At 40.6% G+C, this 23,474-nt stretch overlaps 1 long non-coding RNA gene across 1 annotated transcript in view; it reads left to right on the forward strand.

Moving 5' to 3' along the window:
* Window positions 1-14,602, forward strand: part of LOC135984102 (uncharacterized) — a 33,124-nt gene extending 18,522 nt beyond the window's left edge. Inside the window, exons 2-3 of the long non-coding RNA XR_010602011.1 lie at window positions 12,193-12,350; window positions 14,241-14,602. This is a non-coding gene — a long non-coding RNA (uncharacterized LOC135984102). The remainder of the gene's footprint in view (window positions 1-12,192; window positions 12,351-14,240) is intronic.
* The last annotated feature ends 8,872 nt before the right edge of the window (window positions 14,603-23,474 follow it).

Below are 23,474 nucleotides of genomic sequence, written 5' to 3' on the forward strand. Positions count from 1 at the left end.
AAGATTTCATAAAATCCCCAGTGGTTAATTTATAAAAATTGACCATCCTTATAGTAGAGATCTGCAGCTATTGAAACAACTCTTACTCGTGTGGAGCCAGATTGTGATTCCATCATTTATGTGGTGATCAGTTACTCATTTGTTTATACATTTTTAAATAAAGCCTTTTTACTTGCATACTTATAATTTCATACCCTTCATGTGTTTGACACATTTAGATCTACTGACTCAATAGTGCTCGTGAAGATCCACCCATATTTTCTCTGTTCTAGTTCAGTACACATGTCCACAATCAGAAATCAACAACATTGCAGTTACTGTTCTCTGATTTGTGGAGAACTGGATCTTACCCTCTTTGCAGCCAACCACTAGTGCTTCTGAGTTGGATAAACCACTCTCAAAGAGTAAGAGACTAAGTGGACTGTCTCTGCAATGTCATAATCCTCTGAGCATGAGGGAATCTGAACTCCCGTCTCCCTCATGGCAGCGCAGAGGAGTACCTTAATGTCGCTGGGCTGTAAATCTTTTTATATACAATTTTAAAATGTTATTTACATAAAAAAGAGCAAGTAGCTCATGACCAACTTACTCCTAAGTCATCATTTTACCTCCTTGTTTACCAAATTTCCCACAGATGCTTCTGTCCATCTCTATACAGAACTCAATATAAATGACCTTTGTAACAGAGATTCAGATCCTGTATATATTTACACGAATCATCTTACAGACATGCTGGCCCTTACTGCTAGGGCCACGTCAGGAAGAATTCCATACTTACACCTCTTGTACTGAATGTCACACTTAAGTGAATTCTTGTCTAAGCCTCAGGCATATGCAAGAAGACATGCATGTGTCAGTATCTGGGAGTGCAAGAAAGCTCTTCTCTATAACCTAGACTAATCACACAGATTATTATGCGTTCATACAGAATAAGCACATATCATATATACTATGTTGTATATACAGACAAGGGCAAGAGTCTTAAAAGACTGCGTCATGTACCACCACCTGCTAGGATTTACTTTAAAAAAATCAAAACAAACCACAGCTAATAAGCCTCTGCATTCGGAAACTATTGTCATTCACCAATTGCAGTTCCCATATCAAGGATGAGTAAATCTGAATGCATGATCTTAAAACTCCTACACTTCAAATAACTGGAATAATGCTGAGACCTTGAGGACGTTAAAGTCAGATTGTAAAAGTAACAAAAACAAAACCAGATTCCATTTCATTTGAAGAACAAGTTATTCTCTTTATCTGAGGAGAATGTCACATTTTTCTTTTTGTAGGTAACCTTTACCTCGGTCTGTAGATCAATGGCAGGTGAAGGCTCTACTGCCCTCATGCCAAAAATCACACTCTCTCCTCTTCTATAAATAGGCCGTCTCAGTGCCTACGCAATTTGAACCAGATAAAATGACCAAAAAAAAAAAAGACTAAGGCACCTATATAACATAAAGAGAACTTTAATATCCCCAAAAGGGAAAAAAGAGTTTAAGAAACATATTAGAAAAATAACCATACAGAGTTATGAGTAATACAAATACAAACATTGAAGTGGGATGATAGTTCTCTTCCACACACTAAAGTAAGGAATAATTAGATAATATATACATATATTGCCCAGAACCATAAGGTTTCAAGATACAAAACACTCCCACACCCCATCAAAATACAAGTCTGCAAAAGAGATTGCTGCATAACTCCAAAGAGGTACACCTCTACCCTGATATAACACTGTCCTCGGGGGCCAAAAAAATCTTACTGCTGTTATAGGTGAAACCGCGTTATATTGAACTTGCTTTGATCTTCCGGAGTGTGCCGCCCCACCCCCATTATATCCGAATTCACATTATATCGGGTCGCGTTATATCAGGGCAGAGGTGTATAAGGGAACTTTTTCCTTTCTTGCTCAATGAATGGGGCATACTTTCATTTAGGAGCATTGCTACGGCACTCATACCCATTGTATCTTCTCTGATGCAATATTCCTTCCAACAGGAATGGAAAATACACCTTCACAAGCTTAATGGGATCAAAATTGGGAAAAATAAATGTACATATTTCCAAGATCTATTGATGGTGGGAGAATAATAAGTCAGTATTCTCCTCAAATCAACAGAACGAGCTGTTCTTAAAAGTTAATTTCTTTTTATACTTCAGGGCATACTGCCATGTTATTTTTCACTTTGTGTGAAGCATCACCTTCTAGTCTGCCAGTTGTACTTGCCCACATCTAAGGGTGTGCTGTCTTGTTAATAAAGCCCCTGCCACAAACCATTTGCATTGTAGATAACACTGTGGATATGTCACATCCCTGGCAGATTCAGCTGGCCCTCTGATCAACAGGGCTTAAAAACATCCAGACCTGCTTCATATATGTGACTATACCCCAGCTCTAACAGCATGGATTCTAAGTGACTTACATGTGTGTGTATCATATGACCAACTCCCTTGTAGGGGAGTCAATTTTCAAGATGACTCAATGGGTGGATTTTTTTTATCCCAGCAGTGCCTAGCTCCTCTCCAGGACCCCCTTTTTATAGATGGGTAACTTAAGCACAGATAGGCTAAGTGATTAGCCCAAGGTCATGCATGAAGTCTGTGGCAGAGCAGGGAATTAACTAAAGGTCTCCTATGTTCTAGGGCAACCACTGGGCCATCCTTGCTCTCCTTAAGGTACTTGCAGGGAGCTCTAAATCGTACAGAGGGATTCTATGCTGACTCTTGTATCCATAGCCCTCCCAGTGTATTTTTCTCTGCAAAGGGAATGAAAAATTCATGGGTCTAACTCATCTATGACCAAACTAAGCAGACTAGGGTTGCAAACTCTTTGGGTTTAAAAAGAAGAAATTCAAATTTTTTGGATTTTCTTCTTCATCAAGAATTCATGGGGTTTCAGGAGACTATGTCTCCAATTTAGCAGATACAAATAAATCTCTAAAAGCTGCAAAAAGTTGTCAGAAGAGGATTATTAATTTAACAATTGCTTAGTATCCCCCCAAAAGGGTCATATCTGGGATAATTGGTTTGGTTAGGGCGGCAGCTCTGGCCAGAATACCAAAATCCCTTATTCTATTGACCTCAGGGTAAAACAGAGGCAAATATTTTTATGGTGCCCATGCAGTTCCCTCTGGCACCTTCTTTGCATCATAATGAATTATTAGAGACTTAACTCTTGAAAAGATGGTTTTATTAGCTAGGGTTGATTATACTCCCAAACATGGTCCCAGTAAATCCTGATTGCATTCTTCCAACTTGAAAGCAGGAGGCTGACCCTGCGCTCCTGAAATCCTGCAATCCTTGACTGTGGAGGTGTCTCTGTTCCCTCTGCATCCATCTCACTGTGCCCCAATTCCCCCAGGACTATCAGGATGTCTATCAAGAACTGCAGGTTAGAGTTGAAACTGATCAGAGAAATCCAGCAAGGACAGGAGGCATCATTTCCTTAACAGAACAGAAAGGTGTTTGGGAACCCATAGTGCTGCAGCACATCCCACACCCAGTCAAAGGCCTTGGTTTGATCCAAGGAAGATGCATACCCTCTCCAGGCCCCTGCGTCAAATACCTTCTGACAACCACACAGCAAGTCCGCTAGCAGCCTGCCCTTGATTGCACTGGCCTAAGCTCCATAGATCAGTGTTGGAGCCACCCCACCAAGCTCCTTCAGAAGCACCTGGCCAAAATCCTATAGTCTGTATTAAACAGGGTGAGAAGTGTCCAGTTTTCTAAGAGCAACTGAAGACTGTGTCAGTGATACAGGCACCTCCAGAACCTGGGGAATAAGAGTCAAAAGATGTATTTTCACCACTGGACACTTCCAATCTCCAGCGACCAAGCCAGATGTTCCAGCTGACACCCCCAGTCATCTTACCCAACCATTCTTCTCATCCTCCTTTTCTTCCCCCTCTTGATGACTTGCCCCTTCCCCAAGATCCACCACTGACTCCAGAGCCTGTACTGCCTCGACAAGGGTGCAATATTTCCCTGCATCCTTGCCTTGCTCCTGGCCTCCATCTCTCCCACCCAACTGGCCAGAGAAGAAAAATGTATTGCCCAACTCTATAGGTAAGGAAGCTGGTCTTGGCAGAGGAGGAGAGGAAAAATAATCTGAGAGGACCCCAGCCCTAGAGAATCCCCTTCACCCAGGCTAACCAGGCGCACATAACACTAATGTATACCACCACTACTGACAATATTGCCCTGACAGATGCTACCAGGAACACACCACAGAGTGCAGAGGTCTCGTGAAATAAATATCACGCAAACAAATATTACATTGCAAAGTAAGAAATCTAGGCAAGGCACTTTTTGGACCTGCAAGGTGATTGTGTCACTGAATGCCATGGTGGTTCAAAACTGGAGCACCTACAAAACTGTGCACTTGTGACTGGCTCAGCCTGTGCATCCCCAACGGGTTCCCAAGTTGAGATGTCCCACCACTGCTAAGATGAAGTATACTGCTCATGCTCAAGTGCAATATCAGGTGAGCTGATTTGGGCTGATTGGTTTAGGCTGTGGCCTCCTTCTCCCAGACAAGGGGCTGACCTGGAATTCAACCGACGATTCCAGAATAGCTGCTACTATGATCAGCAATTACATAGTGAACAATGCTGACAATTAAATTTTCATCATTAGGCTTCAGAATTTACTAAGTCTTCTTGCCTCCCTTGGAGTTGCTGTTTCTGTTTGTCTACCGATCAACTCTTTAAAACAACACTGCACCAGTTTGGGAGGTTATCTTCCCAGCCCCAAGGTGCAGAAATGTAATTTAAAAAAAAATGAAAACTGCAGTACTAAAAAAACCTGATGAGACCATGAACAGAGTGCTGGGTATGGCATATTGAAGAAGTGATGACTCAGTCTGACCTGTGTACCAGACTGCAACTCATGTTCCTGTATGCATTAGGAATTGTTTGCCCCTGTTATGTATGCCTACACGGTTACACATATTCAAGGGCCAATAGACTGGTGTGCCATTTCTGGTGTAGTATATTCACATTCTCCCAGCACATACTGCATTTTTTGCTCTTTCCCAGCTCTGTGAACTGTACAAAGGAGTGGAGACTCAAACTCATACATTTAATAAAAAAATCCCAGCTGAGTCTGGAAACATCTGAGCTAGTTTATGTGTCTTCCAAAATTGCTGACTTAAAGTTCATTCAGTAACAACTCTAGATAGCTGAAGGTATCCTTACACTATGTATTAGATACAGATGGTATAGGCAGATGTGAATAACATCTGAAATTAAGTATTCTGAATACGCAGATAATCGATAAGGAAAAACACACTGAATACACTTCTGATATCTTTTTTTCCCCTTCAGCCTAAGTGTAGAAAATGAGAGGGCATCTATTTGAATACATCTCAGTTTTTCCTGACCCTTATTGCATTATAAGACACATCCTAATTAAGTCTGTTCACCCTTTTCTCTTCTCCCTCAAAAGATTCAGTTTATTAGAGAGAGCAATAAATGTAATGTTACGGAGATTAGGTTAGCCATGCATTTTTGTTATTAATACATTCTTACAACTGAAACAGGGTGACATAGTTTTATGTTCTGGAGAATCTTGATCTCTTATTAGCATATACAGTTACTTGAGTCGTTGCCTGAAGCTAAACTGTTGCCTTGGTAGCAAAGCGTGAAGTATAGCTGCCCTCTAGGCCAGAAAAGCTAAAACTCTTATTACTGCAGTATCCTACACACTTCTGAATAATTCTCATGTTAGATGCTAACATATACAAACCAAAAAAATAGGATAACAAATGCTGGCCTCCTTGAGCTAACATTTCGTTTTAACATCTACACAGAAGAAAGATTTTAAACTGAAAGTGGAAATCCTAAAATGAAAAGCATTAAATATGCCTACAAATGAAACACATACTGTATTGGTAAGTCTCTGCATTTATAATGCCTCCTGCAGTCTCTGGCCAGGAATTGTTTCTGTTTATGAGCTCTGCCACAATATTGTGAAAAAATATACTGAGGTGCACTGTATAACCCTGTGCGGTGACAAATAATTCCACTGTGTGTGATGCGGGCTAATACAAAGAATTAGAAGGCAGTTTTTATTGCTGGGTTAAAACAAATTTAACATCACACTGCAGGTAATCATAAACCAGACCCTGTCATTCATACATACATACATCTGTCACATAACGTACCAACCTAATCCTGGTATGGTTCAGTACATGGCTGTATTACTATGGATTGCAATACAGAAATCCAAAACAAGAAGAAAATTGGTTTCAAAAAAGGTCCTATTCTGATATTCCTGTGTTTAGAGGGCTGATCATTTTATTCATGATCAGAATTTAGGTACAATGTTTGTATCCAAAAATGTAAAAATATAAATTAGGCTCTTTGAGTTTACCTGAGCAAAGCAACGTGCAAGGTGAAGTTTTGGTGGTTCTCACTAGTCCTCTAGGATATTATGGGGGTTTTGCCTCTTTCCTGGATCTAATGGTGGAAACAGAAGCCCTTCAAAAGTTTTCTAGTAGCTGAATGAGGAAACTGTTTAGCTTGTGGCTGTTTGGAAGCATGATAATTAGAATTCCCGGACTACTGCTGGGACATACAACATAAATTAGCCTTTGAAGATAATATAGAACCCAAGGGTGCCACATCATGGCCCCTTTCACTATACAGAACAATGTACGTATGCATGTGTTTTACACTTTAGGGTACCAGGCCTACAACATAGACCATGCCACCAAAGAACTTTGTGGAGGGTAGGTAAACGCAAGATAGGATTCTGAGGGTCTTTGACTGTAAACTCTTTGGGGCAGGAAATTCATTTTCCTATGCGTGTGGAAAGTGCCTCCTGCACTGTGGATGCTACCCAAATGCAAATAATAAAGTATATACCTAAAGCCTTTGATGACAGTTTGGCTTGTTCTTCTATTTTTGTTTGAATTAGCCTGATGCAACTTTTCATCTGGGCATACTGTCAGAATGACCATCTGAATGTACATTTGTATACATTCAGCTCACCTTTGCATCCTGGACAAATACAAAGTCACCCCAATACTTGAGTCAAATTCAGACAGGATTATATACAGATCCGAGAACGATGCATAGTGCTAGAAAGTGTTCAGTCAGTATGTAAGACTGATTTTCATTTAAGTTACATTGGGGAAAATTATACAATATGCCTCTCCCATAAACAGAGTTAAATAGCTTTTCTTTGACTCAGGTTACTCTGGGTACTGCTCATACTAATGCAGACTTATTAAATTCAGGAGAGACTATTACACTCCAATATGAGGTGAGCTAACAATGTTCAGATGCTATGCTACAGCTATGTATCCCAGATGTTGTTTTTGATGAATGACATGTAATGGGAATAGTGAATAATTTGCTCCAGGAAAACAGCTAAAAAAATCATCTGCTGTCAAATTACAGTAGCTCAAAGATGTTTAAGACACAGCTAAAAAGGTTATTAACATTTTAAGCATACTGTATGCCATGACTACTGCATATTTTCTGACACTACTGTATAATTTCAAGCACTTGGGAACTTGATGGCTCAGGGGTTTGGTAAAATGTGATAGAAACTCTTTCATCTCTAGGCCACTGGTCTGAATTCAGTTTCATCTGGCAGGAGCCAAAAATTGTTGGTGACCAGTGGTATATATGAACTTAGTTAATTGTTTATCTCAGTCCAATTCAGATAAGTGTCCTCACCACAAAAACAGTTCCCTCTCCACTCCTTTCCCCCACATCCCACACAGCCTCAGTGGTAGGGCTTGCTGTGTCTGGGCCAGCAAGGGAAATAAAACCATTGGCTCCTTTAAGGATTGTACCCTTCCCCACTTCTGCTCCTTCTGGTAACCCAGCCTCTCCATGGGCTTCAGGAGGGGGATGCTGCGGCTGATTGGTTGGACAGAAGGGTATAGCATAAATCTGTTGGCTCCGATGTACACAAGGGCAGGATTTATAAGCCCTTGCCACTTCCCCAGGGCACCATTCTGTATTGGAAATACCACCCTCCCCTTCACACACACCCCTTGGAATTAGGATAGGACCAGGTTTCTAGGCCTTGCTATGGACATCATGCAAGATGCCTTTTGCGATCTGGGAAGGAATTTTTCCCTCAATGCCAAAGTGGCTTAGACAGACTGGCATTTTTTCATCTTCCTCAGAGCAGCCCAGGGACACAGTAAGGAGGTTAAGTTGCAAAATTCATTTAGTCACAACTCAGCAGGATCCCAGTGCATAACGATCTATAGGTCTAGAACCCAGGGTTGCAGTGACCTGGGAGACCAACACCTCCACATTGGCTCTGGGGAGCTGGGTAAAGCAGCACCCAACAATTGCTGAATGGTTAGGCACTGTAGGAAGTACTGTTCAAAAAAGCCGGAGTGACAGAACCCTGCGGCTGACTGATTGGTCATTACCAACTATTTCAACAAGGAAGTTGGCCCAGGGAGCTTATAAATCCTGCCCCTGTGTACATGGGAGCCAACCGATTTATGCTATACCCTTCTGAGCAACAATGCAGACTCTGAATTGCTATAGACCTTGACTTCTGGCTTGTCTTTGTCCCTGGCCAAGTTTGACCTTGGTACCCATTTCCTGACTTGAGTTGGTAAATAGTCTTGACACCTGCCTTAAACCCTGACTCAGCACATGCTACTGGCCTGGCTTCATATGCTCCAGCCATTACACAGTGCAGGTAATCAATCAAGATGGTATCTGGTACCCTGATAAAATAAAACTGGAATTGGATGTGGATTAGCCATCTCCTAAAGGGCTGTGGGGAATAGAGTTGGAGTTACTAATGTCTGAAAACCCCTTCTTCCTTACCCCCTAAACCCATGTACAAGGCAGGATGACGGGTTCCCAGCAACAGTTTTTGGACCAGATTAAAAGGGTGGTGGGGGTGATGACAGCCCTCCAGCAGTGGTACAGATTACAAAAGAGGGATGAGTTGCACAGGACAAATTCCTAGATGTTACTTAATAAAGTTATGACCTAGTTAAACATTATTCCTGTGGTCTTGTCTGTCTTCCAGCAGTGTCTGCAACAATACTTCTTGTCAGCACACTTGTGAAATACTGTGCTTCCTGCAGAGCAGTCAAAGACTGAACAAGTAAAAAGTCTGAATTACTGGAGAAGGTTCTTTCAACAGAAAATTGAAGCACATTGGCTGGCAGTGGGAAGGCCTGGGAACTTCTGAGTGCTAAGTTCATTCAAATATGCAAAGAAAACAAACTTCACTTGTATCTCCATCTCCAAATCTGGCAACAAGTGTTCTTTAAGAAAGTGTATACAAATTATTTTGAGTTTTTCTCTTTTAATCAGATAGAATTTTGAATACTGAGGGTGACATCCTGGTTCCACTGATGTCAATGACAAAACTCCCATTGACTTCAATGGGACAATGATTTCACCTGCAGTGTGTTACCAATGTTCTTCTCCTGGAGGTTCCAATCTGTGCTTCTTTGATCCATGAGGCGCTCCTGTTTTTCACCCTCTCATAACTTGGAAGTCTGCGATCAAAATATCTCGCCTCTGTTACCTACTGTAGAAAAATCTAGCATCTGCCTGTGTAAGGGGATGAAATAAGTGGAATAAAATATTGCTGAGTCTTGTTGGCAACACCAGTGATGTCTATTTCCTTCCCACCCTTCCTTAATTACACCTCCTGTAAAAATGGCATGCTTTCCTCTAATTTCCTTCTTTCCCTTCATCACACACATAATAAATCACACGCCGAGTAATTAGCAATGTGTCAGTGTCAAACTGGATCCCAACAGGGGTCTGTTCTAGGATTAGTACTAGTGAATATTTTAAATTTAGGATGGAGTGGAGATTATAACAACAAAATTCAAAGAGGTTATGATGCTGGGGTTTGGGGTCGGGGAAGAAGGCAAGATCACAAATAGTTTGAGGATAACATTACAATCATGATGAACTGGAGAAAGAGGCTGAAATCTGATGCAATCAATACAATGAGATTCATAAAGGCTAACATCCCAACAGCAGGAAATAATTCAGGGAACACAGATAGGAGGGAGAAAATACTGATTAGGCAGTGGGACTACAGAGAAGTACCTGGGGATGAAGAAGATGATAAATTGAATGTTGTGCAAACAGGCTGGTCCACACTAACCCCCCAGTTCGAACTAAGATACGCAACTTCAGCTACGTGAATAACATAGCTGAAGTCGAAGTATCTTATTTCGAACTACAAGGTACTTATCGCGGGTCCACACACGGCAGGCAGGCTCCCCCGTCAACTCCTCTTGCGGAGCAGGAGTACCGGTGTCGACGGCGAGCACTTCCGGGATCGATTTATCGCGTCTAGACAAGACGCGATAAATCGATCCCAGAAGATCGATTGTTTACTGCCGAACCCGGAGGTAAGTATAGATGTAGAGTCTAGAACTATACATAGTATTATAAAAGCCTTTCCATCATAAGAGTGATAATCACAACACTTCACCGCCTTCTACCCCTAAACCCTATCACAACCTGCACTTTAAATAAAATAATATATTTGTTTTTAAAAAATAAAAAAACCTGCTGCAAGTAGAGTTTTGGAGTAGGAAAGGAAAAAATGCCAATAACTCCAAGAAGTATACTAGGGACTTTGCTATTGATATTTTTTTACATGGAAATACTCAGATACCATGGTGATGGGCAGCAGTAGAAAAATAGATAGATAGATCTGTATTAAATGGCCAGTGTCAAATGAATTGTGATATAGTTATATAAAGTAGTTTTAAAATCCCTCTCCCTCAGTCTACATTTAACATGTATCTTTTGTTCCAAACTGTATACATGTGGTCAAACATCCCACGCTGATATTTCTTCGGTTGATGGGTTTAGTATGTGGGTGCTGGTGGCCTGTGATATATATGAGGTTGGACTAGATGATCAGCTGGTCACTTCTGGCCTTAAACTCTATGACTAAACACCAGCCTGGGGGAAAGCACATGCATATGGAGCATAATGTACTGGAGCACACCAGGCCTGGCCTGCTGACACCTGCAAGAGCTTCCTGGGAGCTGTTCCTGAGAAATCTCATGGAGTTAAGAGATAATCAGTCTTGAAGCATTCCCCAATGCTTTTTGTACTAGGGAGGCCCCTTAATCATTATTATTGTAGTGCCTAGGGCCCCTGGTCATGGACCAGGACCCCATTGTTCTAGGAGTTGTACAAACACAGAACAAAAGATGGCCCCTGCCCCAAAGAGCTTACAATATTAGTATAAAATGAGACAATGGATGCACACAAACCGACTGATGGGGAAGTACCGGGAAACAATGACACAGTATTGGTCAGGATTATAGGCAATAGTCTCACCACGCCAGCAGCCTAATCCTTGTCAAGCTGTTTTGTAGGCATCGCAGCAAAGGAGAGTTTGAAGGACGGATTTGGAGAGCAGTGGCTTTGCAGATGTTTACAGAGAATTCCTCCTGAGTGTGAGGGGAAATATGGGAAAAAGCACAAAGGGGTGCTTGTTTGAAAATTTGACAAGTGGGTGAGGAAGGCTAGCATCATTGGCTGATCAGAGGCAGGAATCAGCCTTCTGATACTGAATAAGAAATGACAGCTAGTGTGGGGATAGGCCATAAGGGCCTTGAAAATGAAACCACATAACTTATGTCTGATGCAATACAGAAACTGGAACCAGTGGAGAGATGCAAAGAGAGGGGTGACTTGGGCAAAGCAATGGTTTAGGAAAATGATCTTTGGAGCAGCATTTTGAATGGATATGAGAGGCGCAAGATTGCATGCATAAAGGCCAGAGGAAAGGATGTTGCACTAATCAAGAGCTTGGATGACAGTTTTAGATGTATGGATGGATAGGAAAAGCCATATATCAGAGATGTTACACAGAAAGAATTTGCAAGACCCAGACATAGCCTGGATGTGAGGACGTACAGAAACATCCAAATCAAGGATGACACCCAGGTTATAAGCCTGAGTGATGGGCAGGATGGTGGTTGCGTTGTCCACAGTGATCGAGAAATGAGGTCTTAAGGAGGGCTTGGGGGAAGAAAGATTAAGAGCTGTGTTTTAGCCATGCTGAGCTTGAACTGATGGCTAGATGCCTATGAGGAGATCTCAGAAAGAAAGGCTGAGATTTTCACAGGGGCAGAAGGAGACAGGTCTGGAGTAGAGAAGTACATCTGAGTCATCTGCATAGACATGGTAGTTGAATTTGTGTTTGCAGATGAGATTCTACAGAGAAAGGTGTAGAAGAAGAGAAGGGGACCAAGGACAGATCCCTGTGGAACTCCCGCAGAAAGGTGATGGGACGTGCTGGGGATCCTCGGAAGGAGATGCTGATTAGAGATGTAGGAGTACCAGAAGAGGACAGAGTCATGGAAGGTATGAAAAGATACGATTTCAAGAAGAAGAGCATGGTTAACTGTGTTGAATATGGCTGACAGGTCAAGGAGAATGAGGATGGGGTACTGGTTCTGAGCTTTGGGTAGGAAGCAATCATTAGAGACATTGGCAAGAGTGATTTCAGTGGAATGCAAGAGCCACAAGATGGATTGGAGAGGGTCTATGATGGAACTGAATGAGAGGAACTTCACACAGCGATTGTAAACAGTGTTTAGAGGAAAAAAAGGAGACGGGGCAGTAATTGGAGAGGCAGGTGGGATCAAGGGAGGGTTTTTTAAGATGGAAATAACTAAAATATGTTTCTATTGTGAGAGGAAAGAGCCCAAAGAGAGTGATTGCTCCCACCCCAAAAATGCTGCATGGGCAAGCTAGCCTCTGTGTGTGGCATCCTTGCAAGGATAGTTTGGGGGTGGGGTGGGAAATCCACCTGTATGATTATTATTTTTCTTTTAAAGAAAATTTATGATTGGTTCTTGAAAGGAGGGTCAGACAGTGTGGTGCAAATAACCTTTAAGAGCATTGGGCCCTGGTTACCTCAGAGATTGTCTCTCTGCACACATGATACCACAGCAGTTGAGATCAACCAGTGGTCACGTTACCTCATGAGCTAGGTAGGTGTGAGTTACATACTCCCTCTTGCCAGGGAAGGTCATCCTGAGCTTCAGATTTAAATCCATTTAAGTCTACCCATTTAAATCCCCATTCAGGCTGCTACTTGTTACCCAATATTCCTTTGGTGGTCATCAAAAGCAGGGATTGAGCCTCAGACCTCTAAATCTTAATGCACGAGTCTCTACTGCCTGAAATAAAAGCACTCTCTTAGCTAAGGCTGTAGCTGAGTCATCAACTTCTGTATGTCGCCCAGCTTCCGTTAGAAGGGGTCAGAGTGCCACACTGTGCGGGTGGCATTTTACAAATACTCCCTGGTTTAATCATCAGAGGGCTCAAGGCCTTGTTCTTAACTGTAGAACTCACTTCCTGTCTCATTTCCCCAGTGCCTGTATTTGTTGACTTTTAGGTCCTGCTCCATGTTTAGTTGTTGTTCTCCCAGGAATTTAGGAGAGCGGCGGTGGGGGGAAGTAGAAGGGAAAAGGTCTTTTGGTTTTGAGCTGTAGGGTTTTTGGGGGTCTTTGTTTTTGTTTGGGGGCAGTGTGTATTTTCATAATTATCTGGAGAATATTATGGGTATAGTTTTTAGCCTCTTTTAAGGATATATATTTTCCTGTCAAATTCCACTACACTTTCAAAAGCACAAGTGCTTCTGGATAGGACAGAAGACATAATTGTATAAAACCTCAATTTGTTTCCTTCGCCCACTCCCAGTTTTAGATCATCTTTCATATTGGAACAGCCTCCCTCCTCCTCCTCCTCCAAATAAACTTCTGACATCTGTTCCCTTATAGCAACCAGCCTCCCCTCTGCATTTGCCTCTTAGTTTATTGTGCCCACTTGCTTATTTAAACTATATGCTCTTTGGGACAGGGAATCTTATTTGTGTGGCATTTCTAACCCTTTGTACAGTGGCAATACCATATACTCTTACAGCACTTATATAATAATAATGAAATTAGACTAGAAAGGCAATTCCCTAGTTAACACCTCCCACATATGGTGATTAAGTACTAGGCTTATGAGCACACAACAAACCAAGTGAAGATACATTTCTAGAAAGAAACGGCAAATTCCTGTCTCCCAGATGGTTAGCAGGTTGTTGGGTGCTCCACTAATCAATCACGGCAGTAACAGGGAGAGGGTGCCTGTCTAGGTGAAGAAAAGACATATTTTGGGTAAATCCTGAGTTGCCACTTTATGCATTTGATCTGATTGCCAAATTTAGCCTTCGTTTTCTTGGCTTACCTTACTCTGTAGATTATCCTATAAAGGACAGTAGAAATACAAAAAAGGAAGTTGAATAGCACCAAGATGAATCCAAAGGTGATGACACTACAACATCACAGTTTGGAAAAATTCTACGTAGGATCTGCAGAGGGGAGTGGATTTGCACAGACCTCCTGTATCTGGTATTGGACACCATGAAGCATTTTCTGACCAGAGCTGTTGCTGTATCAGTATAAAAATTGGAAGTTAAAGTGTAGATCTTAAGACTGCTGCCTCTGTAGTTGAGAACCTTGTGCATGGAAACAAAGAACAGTACTCATCTAACCTGGACAATAGACAACTTCTTTGGAGACGAAGGTTAACTGATATCTCAGATGGAGCTATGTTCGAAGACAGAGATTTTTGCTTTGCTACTCTGATTTTATCCTTTGTGTGAAATAAATGGGTGAAAAATCAAAAATTGATGTTTTTATTGAATTAAATACTAACATGAAAAACAGGGATGCGGGATTATACTATTAGAGTATGGAGTCCACAAAGCCAAAACTTTCAAATCGGTTAACAGTAGCCAAAACCAAGAGTAATGAACCGTTTTTCTTGAGGCACGTGGCAGGCTCATTTACAGATGTACAGCTACTGAAAAGTCCAGAGGTAGCATGGACTGTAATGAGTTTTAGTGGGTGTTATGTTTATAGGAAATACACAGAGACAGAAACAAAACATAAATACTCTTTCTAGAAAGTTACAACGTAACACTACTTTGTTTCTAAGAATTCAGAACTCTTAACACACAACAACCAAATACAAAGGGAAAGACTAGAAATAGCAGGCTGCTACCTAAGGCAGAAAGGCACAACATAACCCACATTACTCTAGGCTGGCTTTTTTGCAGACTGACTGCTGAAAACCCAGTTTGCATACTTTCCAACAGAGCTACCTAAACTGCAAACAAGACAAGGAAAACCCTTAGAAAGTGAAGTGAAAGCTTGTAATTTTAACACTTGTTCAATATGCCACAGTGGGGAGCAATGAGTTCCCAGTGGAGAGACCTTTGTTGTCCTCTGTGGTGCTTTGTAAACTAGTGGTTGCAAATTGAGGTCTTCTACAAAGCCATATCAGAAAGCTTCATCTTCCTCAACCCATTCTGAGCAAAGGAAGAGCATGCTAGAAATGAGAGGAGAAAGATAAACTGCATGGCTATTGCTCAGACTGTGGACATAACATCAGTAAAGACATAGTTCTGTATTTCAGTTGGGCTGAATTTTTCATCAAATAAGTTGATGAGAAGGCAGGTGGTTACAACAAAGAAGGTTAGTCTTCAATTACTGTAGGCATGACTCACAGAAAAATACACGTGAGCAACATATGAAGCCTGTGAAAGCAGTGAGGCATAAAGTACAGAATAACATGAGTTCCAAAACCTAAAATTGCATAAGATTCACCCATACTCAAGCTAAATATTATATGACTCTATGTGTTACCTCACAAGAGCCCTACAGCAGCATTCCATAATGCACAAAAAACACTCTTGTTTTTCCAAGTACAATTATAAAGAGTGTACAGTATATTAACATGATATCTCCTCCTAGTACTAACCTATGCATTTCAGAATGATAAAGATACTCTTGTTGAAGGTACACTCACTAATGTTGTTGAGGATATACCTGAAAATGGGCAAAGATAACACAGTTCTGATTCAGAATATGGTAGGTCAGATTGAATAAACTAATTTTAATATTCTATATATTTTCTAGCTTGGACTCAAAAAGAAAGATGACTGGAAAGAATTCTTAGACATAGGGTTCCTTTGTGTCACTGCCACATTATTGCTCTAACAGATTTCAATCTTAAGAAGGTATTTTTTCTGTATGTAGTTCTCTCAAACTCATTGATTTACAAAATGCATTGGTTTATTTTTATATAGCATCCTTTACAAAGAGAAAATAAATCATAAACTAAATGCCAGTATTTAGTGGACACAACTCATTGGCCCCAAGATGAACAAGAGTTGCAGATAGGCCAAAACAGGTGAAAAGCAACCCACAAACAAGGAGAGTCCAGAAAAGTGGAAAGGGCAGCAGAGGAGTGGAATGCATGAATGTTTGGGAATAGGTGGATATGAGGTCATAAATACAGGATGAAGTCTGCCTATTGAGCATTTGAAAACCAAAAGGACAAGTTTGAATTACCATCAGGGGTTGATAACAATCTACTGGAGTACAGATAGGCATTGGTGTGGTAGGTGCTTGCCTCCTTGAGTAAGAGTATCACTGGAAATAGCCTCATGAAACCTCTGAAATGTAGATGATCTCATTGAGGTCTATGGTCTACCACAACATATATCTTATAATAATGGAGATGTAGACAGTGTATGGAGACTGAACTTTATTATCTCTAAATGTAAGAGAGGAAGAATGATTCTGTGGTTAGGTTGATAGCCTGGGTCTCAGAAGACCGGAGTTCAATTCTCTTCTCCACCACTGACTTCTTGTGTGACCTTGGGCAGGTCACTTAGGGTAAAATTTTCAAAAGTTCCTAAGTCCCTTTTTCAGAAGGGATCATTATAGGTATTTAGGTACCTCTCATTGATTTCAGTGGATGTTAGGCACCTCAGTAGGTTTAATGATCTGGTACTTAGAACCCTAAGTTTAATTGAAAGTCAATAGATCTTAGACTCCTAAGTGCCTAAATCTCTTTTGAAAACGGGACTTAAATGCCTAAGTAGCTTAGAAGCTTTTGAAAATTTTAACCAAAGTCTCTCTGTGCCTCAGTTCCCCATCTGTAAAATGGGGATATTAGCATTTCCCTACCTCATAGTGGTGCTGTGAGGGTAAATATATTAAAAATACTTAGTTACTATGATACTGGTGGCCATATAATAGATGATAGTTATCTTTTCAAGAAAAATAAACATTTATTCAAAATAAATTATATAATTTAATTTAATTACATGTTACTAGATTCTCAGTTATTGGAACTGAAGGTATTTGTGATGTACAAATCATACGGGGACAGATAAAGTGAGGGAGTAAATTGGTTTGCATTCGGTAATTAATTAATTGTATCCAACAAACAGGAGGTATTGTGCCCTATTCTGCCTTTGGAGAACAAATGGATAATAAAATATACGTGTCTCTCAAAGCTGCTTACACAATATACAAGTTAGCAGGAAGAAGCTGGGGATCAACTGCCCCAGTCCTATGAATATCAGCCTTGGCCCTGGTGCACTCAGTCCACCAGTGTGACAAGAAGCTGCCATACCCAACTTGTGGATAGGCAGCTGAATCAGACCATGTGAATCATCGTGGGAACTTTTAAATCAACATCTCTACTGTGGCTTTCTGTATTAGCAAACATCAGACTTCCAGCTATCTGTCGAGACATAGCCATGGCACAAGAACTTAAACGTCTCAAAGATTACCCAGAACATCCCATCCAGCAGGTTATGGATAACATACCCCAACAACACCTGAAATTGTGAAAACCACTATGGACCACCTCATGTCTCTGGGTCCAGCCAGTGAATGGCAAAGTGTCTGGACCTAATCTACCATTCCAAACAAGCACATTTTTACGGACCCAACAAACCACCCTCCTGGTTTTGACCTGTCACGCAGACTTTGGACCACACTGAACCACATCCAAACAAACTATGGAAGATGTGGCTACCTGATGCACAAGTGCAAAATCAAAGACTCCCCTTCGTGTGACTGAGGTGAGAACATCCAAACCATCGAACACATCCTAATGCAGTGCCCTAAATATGGATTTGAAGGTGAATTGGATGACATGCACAATGTCACAGAGGAAGCTTTGAAATGGCTTATGGACCTACAACTGCATTTATAGAATGTTGCTCTGCAGATGTCATGCATGCACAAGAGAGAGATATGGCCCCAGTTTTAGGTTACAAATAATGCCCCCTCAAAAAAAAAAAAAAAAAAAAAAAAAAAAAGAAAAAGAAAAACCAAAGCCCAAGTGGTTTCTCAAATATCATAACATTTACAGAAATAAAGTCGTTTTTGCAAGATTGGGTCAAAATGAATCTGAAGTGATAGCTGTGACAATCAGGGTTCAGACACTTCAGGGTGAAAACAGGGGGTCTGAACCCCAAAGAATAAGCAATTGAATAAACTGATTGTATACAATATTACTGTACTATAAAAGTATATCAAATAAGGTCTTTGCTGAAAGCTAATGACACACAGGTGATTGATATCATTATAAAATGTACATATTAACATTATATGAGAAATTATGGATACTTACTAATATTATACTTTAAAGTCTGTGACCAAACAAAGGGAGAAACAGGTTTTCTTCCAGACAGAAGGGAAGGTAGCTATCTACCTGTCTCCAATGTAAATTAAGCATTATGGAATCAAAACAATGGACGTCCCATTTATATATGAATCAGCAGAGCAATGGCAAGTCAACAGGAAGAAAACAGCAGCAGCAGGTCATCCTGACACAGTGAAAAGAAGCTGCAATCTAGGAAGCCTTCCTGGCTCTTGATTTGGAGACAATGGACTTTGGGGAATATATAGACAATCACAAAGCCATTGTGGTATCCTTCATTTAAAGAGTCAAAGAAATCAAGAAATGTTAGCTCTTGATTGGATCCTCGCTAAGATCTGGCCAGCCATGCTGGAAGAACAACTGTGGTGAGAAAAACTACTTTGACTTTAGTTTGTTACATCAGGTTTTAGACTTAGAAGCATATTTTTACTTCTGCTTGTAACCATTTCTATCCCAATTTCTTCTACTTGGTATCACTTAGATACCTGTTCTTTGTTAATAAACGTAATCTTGTTTTATTACACAATCATCTCCATGTAGTGTTTCAAACCAAAAGGTAAAATCCTCAGCCAAATTAACAGGTTGGCGCTGTGCACTCTCTCTTTAAAGGAGCAGTCCAATTGAAAAGATTTTGTGAGTGCTGCAGAGAGCCAGGCTCAACAGTGCAGAGGAGATAGTTTTGGGGAAACTTGGGGCAGGAGGAGCTATTTCTCCTGCAAGGAGTAACCAAGCTAGAGTAAGCAGGCTGTTGGTATTGGAGCTCTGAACCAAAGTGCATAGCACAGAGGCACTCAGGTTTACAGAGCAGGTGGTGACAGAGCAAGTAGCAACTCCTCAGGTTTTTTGGCAGACCCTTTACTGGACTGGGTTGAACCCCAAAGCATTAGGATAGCCCATCATTTTGGGGGCTGGTACTTATAAGTAGAGTCACCTTCTAAAGGGATTTCCTACACAAGAAAGTTGCACCAGTTGAATTTAAAGCATGAATTTAACCTAATTTATTTAAACTTTGGCAAATCCCTATGTGGACACTGTTAATTTGATTTAAAGGTGGCTTATTTTGGTTTAATGTAAGCTGTGAGGAATAAATTTGTTAAACAAAAATAAGCCACAATTAAAACCAAAATAAGACATACACACAGGGGTTTGCATGGGCTTAACTAAATGGGTTTTAAAAAGTGACTTAAGTTAACTTTCTCATGTAGCTAACTCCTAAGGTAAGGTCTATTAAAGGTACCCCAAGCAGTGATTTGAGAAGCATAGAATCTAAAGACGTCCGTAAGATGACATGTTATTCAAATTAATGCTTTAAATAAGTGTGGGGACATTGTAGGTCAAGCAAGCGAGCTTTAAGTAAAATGTCCAGGATCAAGCCCCAAGTTTATAATTCACATAAAGGTATATTGGTAGCCAAGGCAAAGAATGCAAAGTGGGTGTAATATAGTCATGAATGCTTACCATGGTAAGTAAACAGATTGCCACATTTTGCACAAGCTACTAGTACTAGAACTATTGTACTGGTAAGCTGAAGGAGAGAGAGTAAAATAGTTTATGACACAGGCATGAGTAGCAGAGGCAGGATCTCCTCCAGAGAACAATATATAACTGACAGCAGTATCCTTGCCAAAAGGAACTTTTCTTTATGAAACATTTGCCAATCTGAGGGAACTCAAGCTTTCTACTCCCAAAGGGAGGCCTTCTCTATCCTTGTCAAAAATGAGATGGCCGTTGCTTGTGGAGCCTTTACCACTCACAAGAGGCACAGATCCACCTTACATCAGGTGGGTTTCATGGATCACAAACAATGATAGTAAATTATGCTTTGCATTTCTATAGCACTTTCCATTCAAGGATCATAGAGCATTTTACAAACATTAATTAAACCCCACAAAATGGGAGTAGGAAAATATGCTTATCCCCATTTACTAGTGAGGAAAGGGTTTAAGTGACTTAACCAAGATCATGCCAAAAGTGCAGGAAGAGAACTTGGATCTCTTGATTATTAGGCCTGGCCTTTAATCACAAGACCATTCTTTCCCCCATTCTTCCCCTCTTCTAACCTGCTCCTTAGAGAAGGGCATCGAATGTCCCAGGCTAAGAACAATGACTGATAAATTGGGCTTTACCACTTCATCCACACATACAGGCCAGACCTTGACAAATCTCATTGCTGTTCTCCACAAAGAGAGTTGAAAAATCCTCCTGGGAATCTACCAAGGAGTCGGTTTGTCTTGGGCAGTAACCATTCCTGCTATTCCTATTCATTCACCATGCCAGAAACACTTCAGTGAATTCAAAAGCAAGCTTCTATAAGCCAATATAAATTGTTTATAGAGAGATCGGTAAGATTTGAGAAAGTTTGTGCCAACATCTCATTTCTAATCAAACTGTTTTAACCCCAGGATATCATTAAGGGGCTGAACATGAGCACCCTCAACTCCTGTTGATTTTTTTAATGATAGTTGAGGGTGCTCTGCACCTCTTGGAAGTGCTGAATACCATAGATCGGGGTTCTCAACCTTTTTCTTTCTGAGCCTCCCTCCCCCCAAAAAAATTACACGGCCCACCACTGCCACAACAACTGTTTTTCTGCATATAAAAGCCATGGCTGGCATTGGGGGTAGCAAGCAGGGCAATTGCCCGGAGCCCCATGCCACAGGGGGCCCTGCAAAGCTAAGTTGCTCAGACTTTGGTTTCAGCCCCAGGTGGCAGGGCTCCGGGCACCAGGCTTCAGCCCCACATTCCAGGGCTTCAGCTTTCTGCCCTGGGCCCCAGCAAGTCTAACACTGGCCCTGCTTAGCGGACCCCCTGAAACCTGCTCACAGCCCCCAGAGGGCTCCAGACCCCTGGTTAAGAACCGCTGCCATATATGATTGAGCCCTAAACCATGAAGTTCTTCTAACCTGAGAAGTCACTCCAAAGGTCAGGCACACCAGTATTAAAGATATCAAGCCATATCAAAGATCAAACACTCCAGAGAGCCAGGTATAATAGCCCGCAATGAGTTTATTAACACTCAGACCTAGAAAGAGATTGGTATGGGGATTGGCAGCACCCAGAAGTTAAGGGGACCTGGATAGCTAGAGGCAGGGGAAATTATTTCAAAACTTCGGGAAAAATTGAAATAAAAGCAGGATCTATACTAAACAAAAAAGTGTGTGTATCTATGGAATATTGCAGATGCTATGTGGGAGTGTTGTAATATTATTCCATTACGTGACATATTTATTAAATATTTTGCTTCAGGCAACATTCAGATAAACACTAGAGCTGAAAAAAAGTTAAAAAAAAAACCCAAAGAAATGTTGTTTGTACAATTTGCCTGAACAATTTTTGAATCCTATTAGAAAGAATTATGTACTGAATCAAACACAATAGGGCTGCTCCTGAGATTAAAAAAATATCAAAGTAAAAACAAATATGGTTAACATTATCTTTCTCATCAATTGTCTTTCTCTCTTCTAAAGATTCATATGAGAAACCGTTGGATAGATTGACCCTGATTCACTGATGTTTTTCCACCAGTGAAATGTGAGTTTGAAATTTAAAATGCTACCATTCTGTTTTGGTAATATTTTACACCCACTTTGCACTTGTGTAAATTACTACACAAGGTGCAGGACAATGGTGAATTGAGCCCACTGTGTCTAATCTTGAGTGGGTATGTATGCAAGAGGGGGACTGCTTAAGAAGCCTTCTTTCCTTTTGCATGGTTACGCCTTTAAGAACAGCCATTACCACAGTACCCCACTCCACCCCACACCTCCAGCCAAGGAAGTGGTTTAAAGATATAATTTTGATCAGTGATACCAGCTAGGCTGTAATGTATATTTTAACTAGGCTGGAAGGATTATATTTTTAACGGTAAATGTCAGTAAATGTCACTATATACACAAACTGACAAAAAATATTTCCTTAATAATATATGCCATGTTATGTAGCTCAAAACCTTGTCTGTTTCACCAACAAAAGTTGGTCTAATAAGAGATATGATCTCACCCATCTTGTCTTTTAATAATAATAGAAATGTACAGATAGGCAAAGTAACAAAAATGCTGCTTGAGAATTTAAGTTTGATTTAAGGATATTTACAATGTCTGTTTTGATATGTGATGTTGTCAATTTGTATTTTAATGGTTATAAAGTTTTAATTTTTTGAATACCAAAATCTCCTGTCATTAAATAATTATTGTCTGACTGCCCCTCCTCCACAATTTCCTGAAACATAGAAAATTTAAATCAATAAAAATAAAAAAATGCTTAAACTCCATAATTTTGCAAACCTGTGAAAATTTAAATGGCAGCTGACCCATGTATGCAGCTGATATGCAATCATTGAGTGCAATATAACAAAAGTGCCAAAAGGAATAATTTACATATGATGACATGACTATAAAATATATCTAGATAACAAAGGTGCAGAAAGAGTGTCCGTGTAGAGCAGAGATTCTCAAATTGCAGTCCATGGAGCCTTTTCTGATGATCTTCAGAATTAAATATTTTGAGAACTAAACCTGTGGTGTAGGGAGGGGAGGTGTCCAGAAAAAACCCCTCTCTGTTCTGTAGTGCTCTGGAGAATTATTGTTATTAAAATGAGGGAGAACCCTTGTTATAGGCCATTTTTCATAATAGCCAAAAGATACATATTTTGATAGACATCCCCATGTTCAGATCCTGAAGTTCTTACAAAGTATTTAGTTAGTCTGCAAACTTCAGTGAGAGCTATACAGAATGAATTTACCCTTCAGGATTTGGCCATATATTTTTAGATATAAAATGTGCCCAAAGTAATGTAGGAAATAAAATGTTAACAAGGAGGGTATGGCAAAAATGTAAAATTGAGCCAGTAGAAACCTAAGGTCATGTCCACACTAGTAAGCTTACAGCGGTACAGCTGTACCCAGGGCCGGCTCCAGGCACCAGGCAACCAAGCACATGCTTGGGGCGGCACCCGGTAAGGGGCAG

The sequence above is a fragment of the Chrysemys picta genome, chromosome 5 (assembly GCF_011386835.1).
Source record: "Chrysemys picta bellii isolate R12L10 chromosome 5, ASM1138683v2, whole genome shotgun sequence".
Lineage (NCBI taxonomy): Eukaryota > Metazoa > Chordata > Testudines > Emydidae > Chrysemys > Chrysemys picta.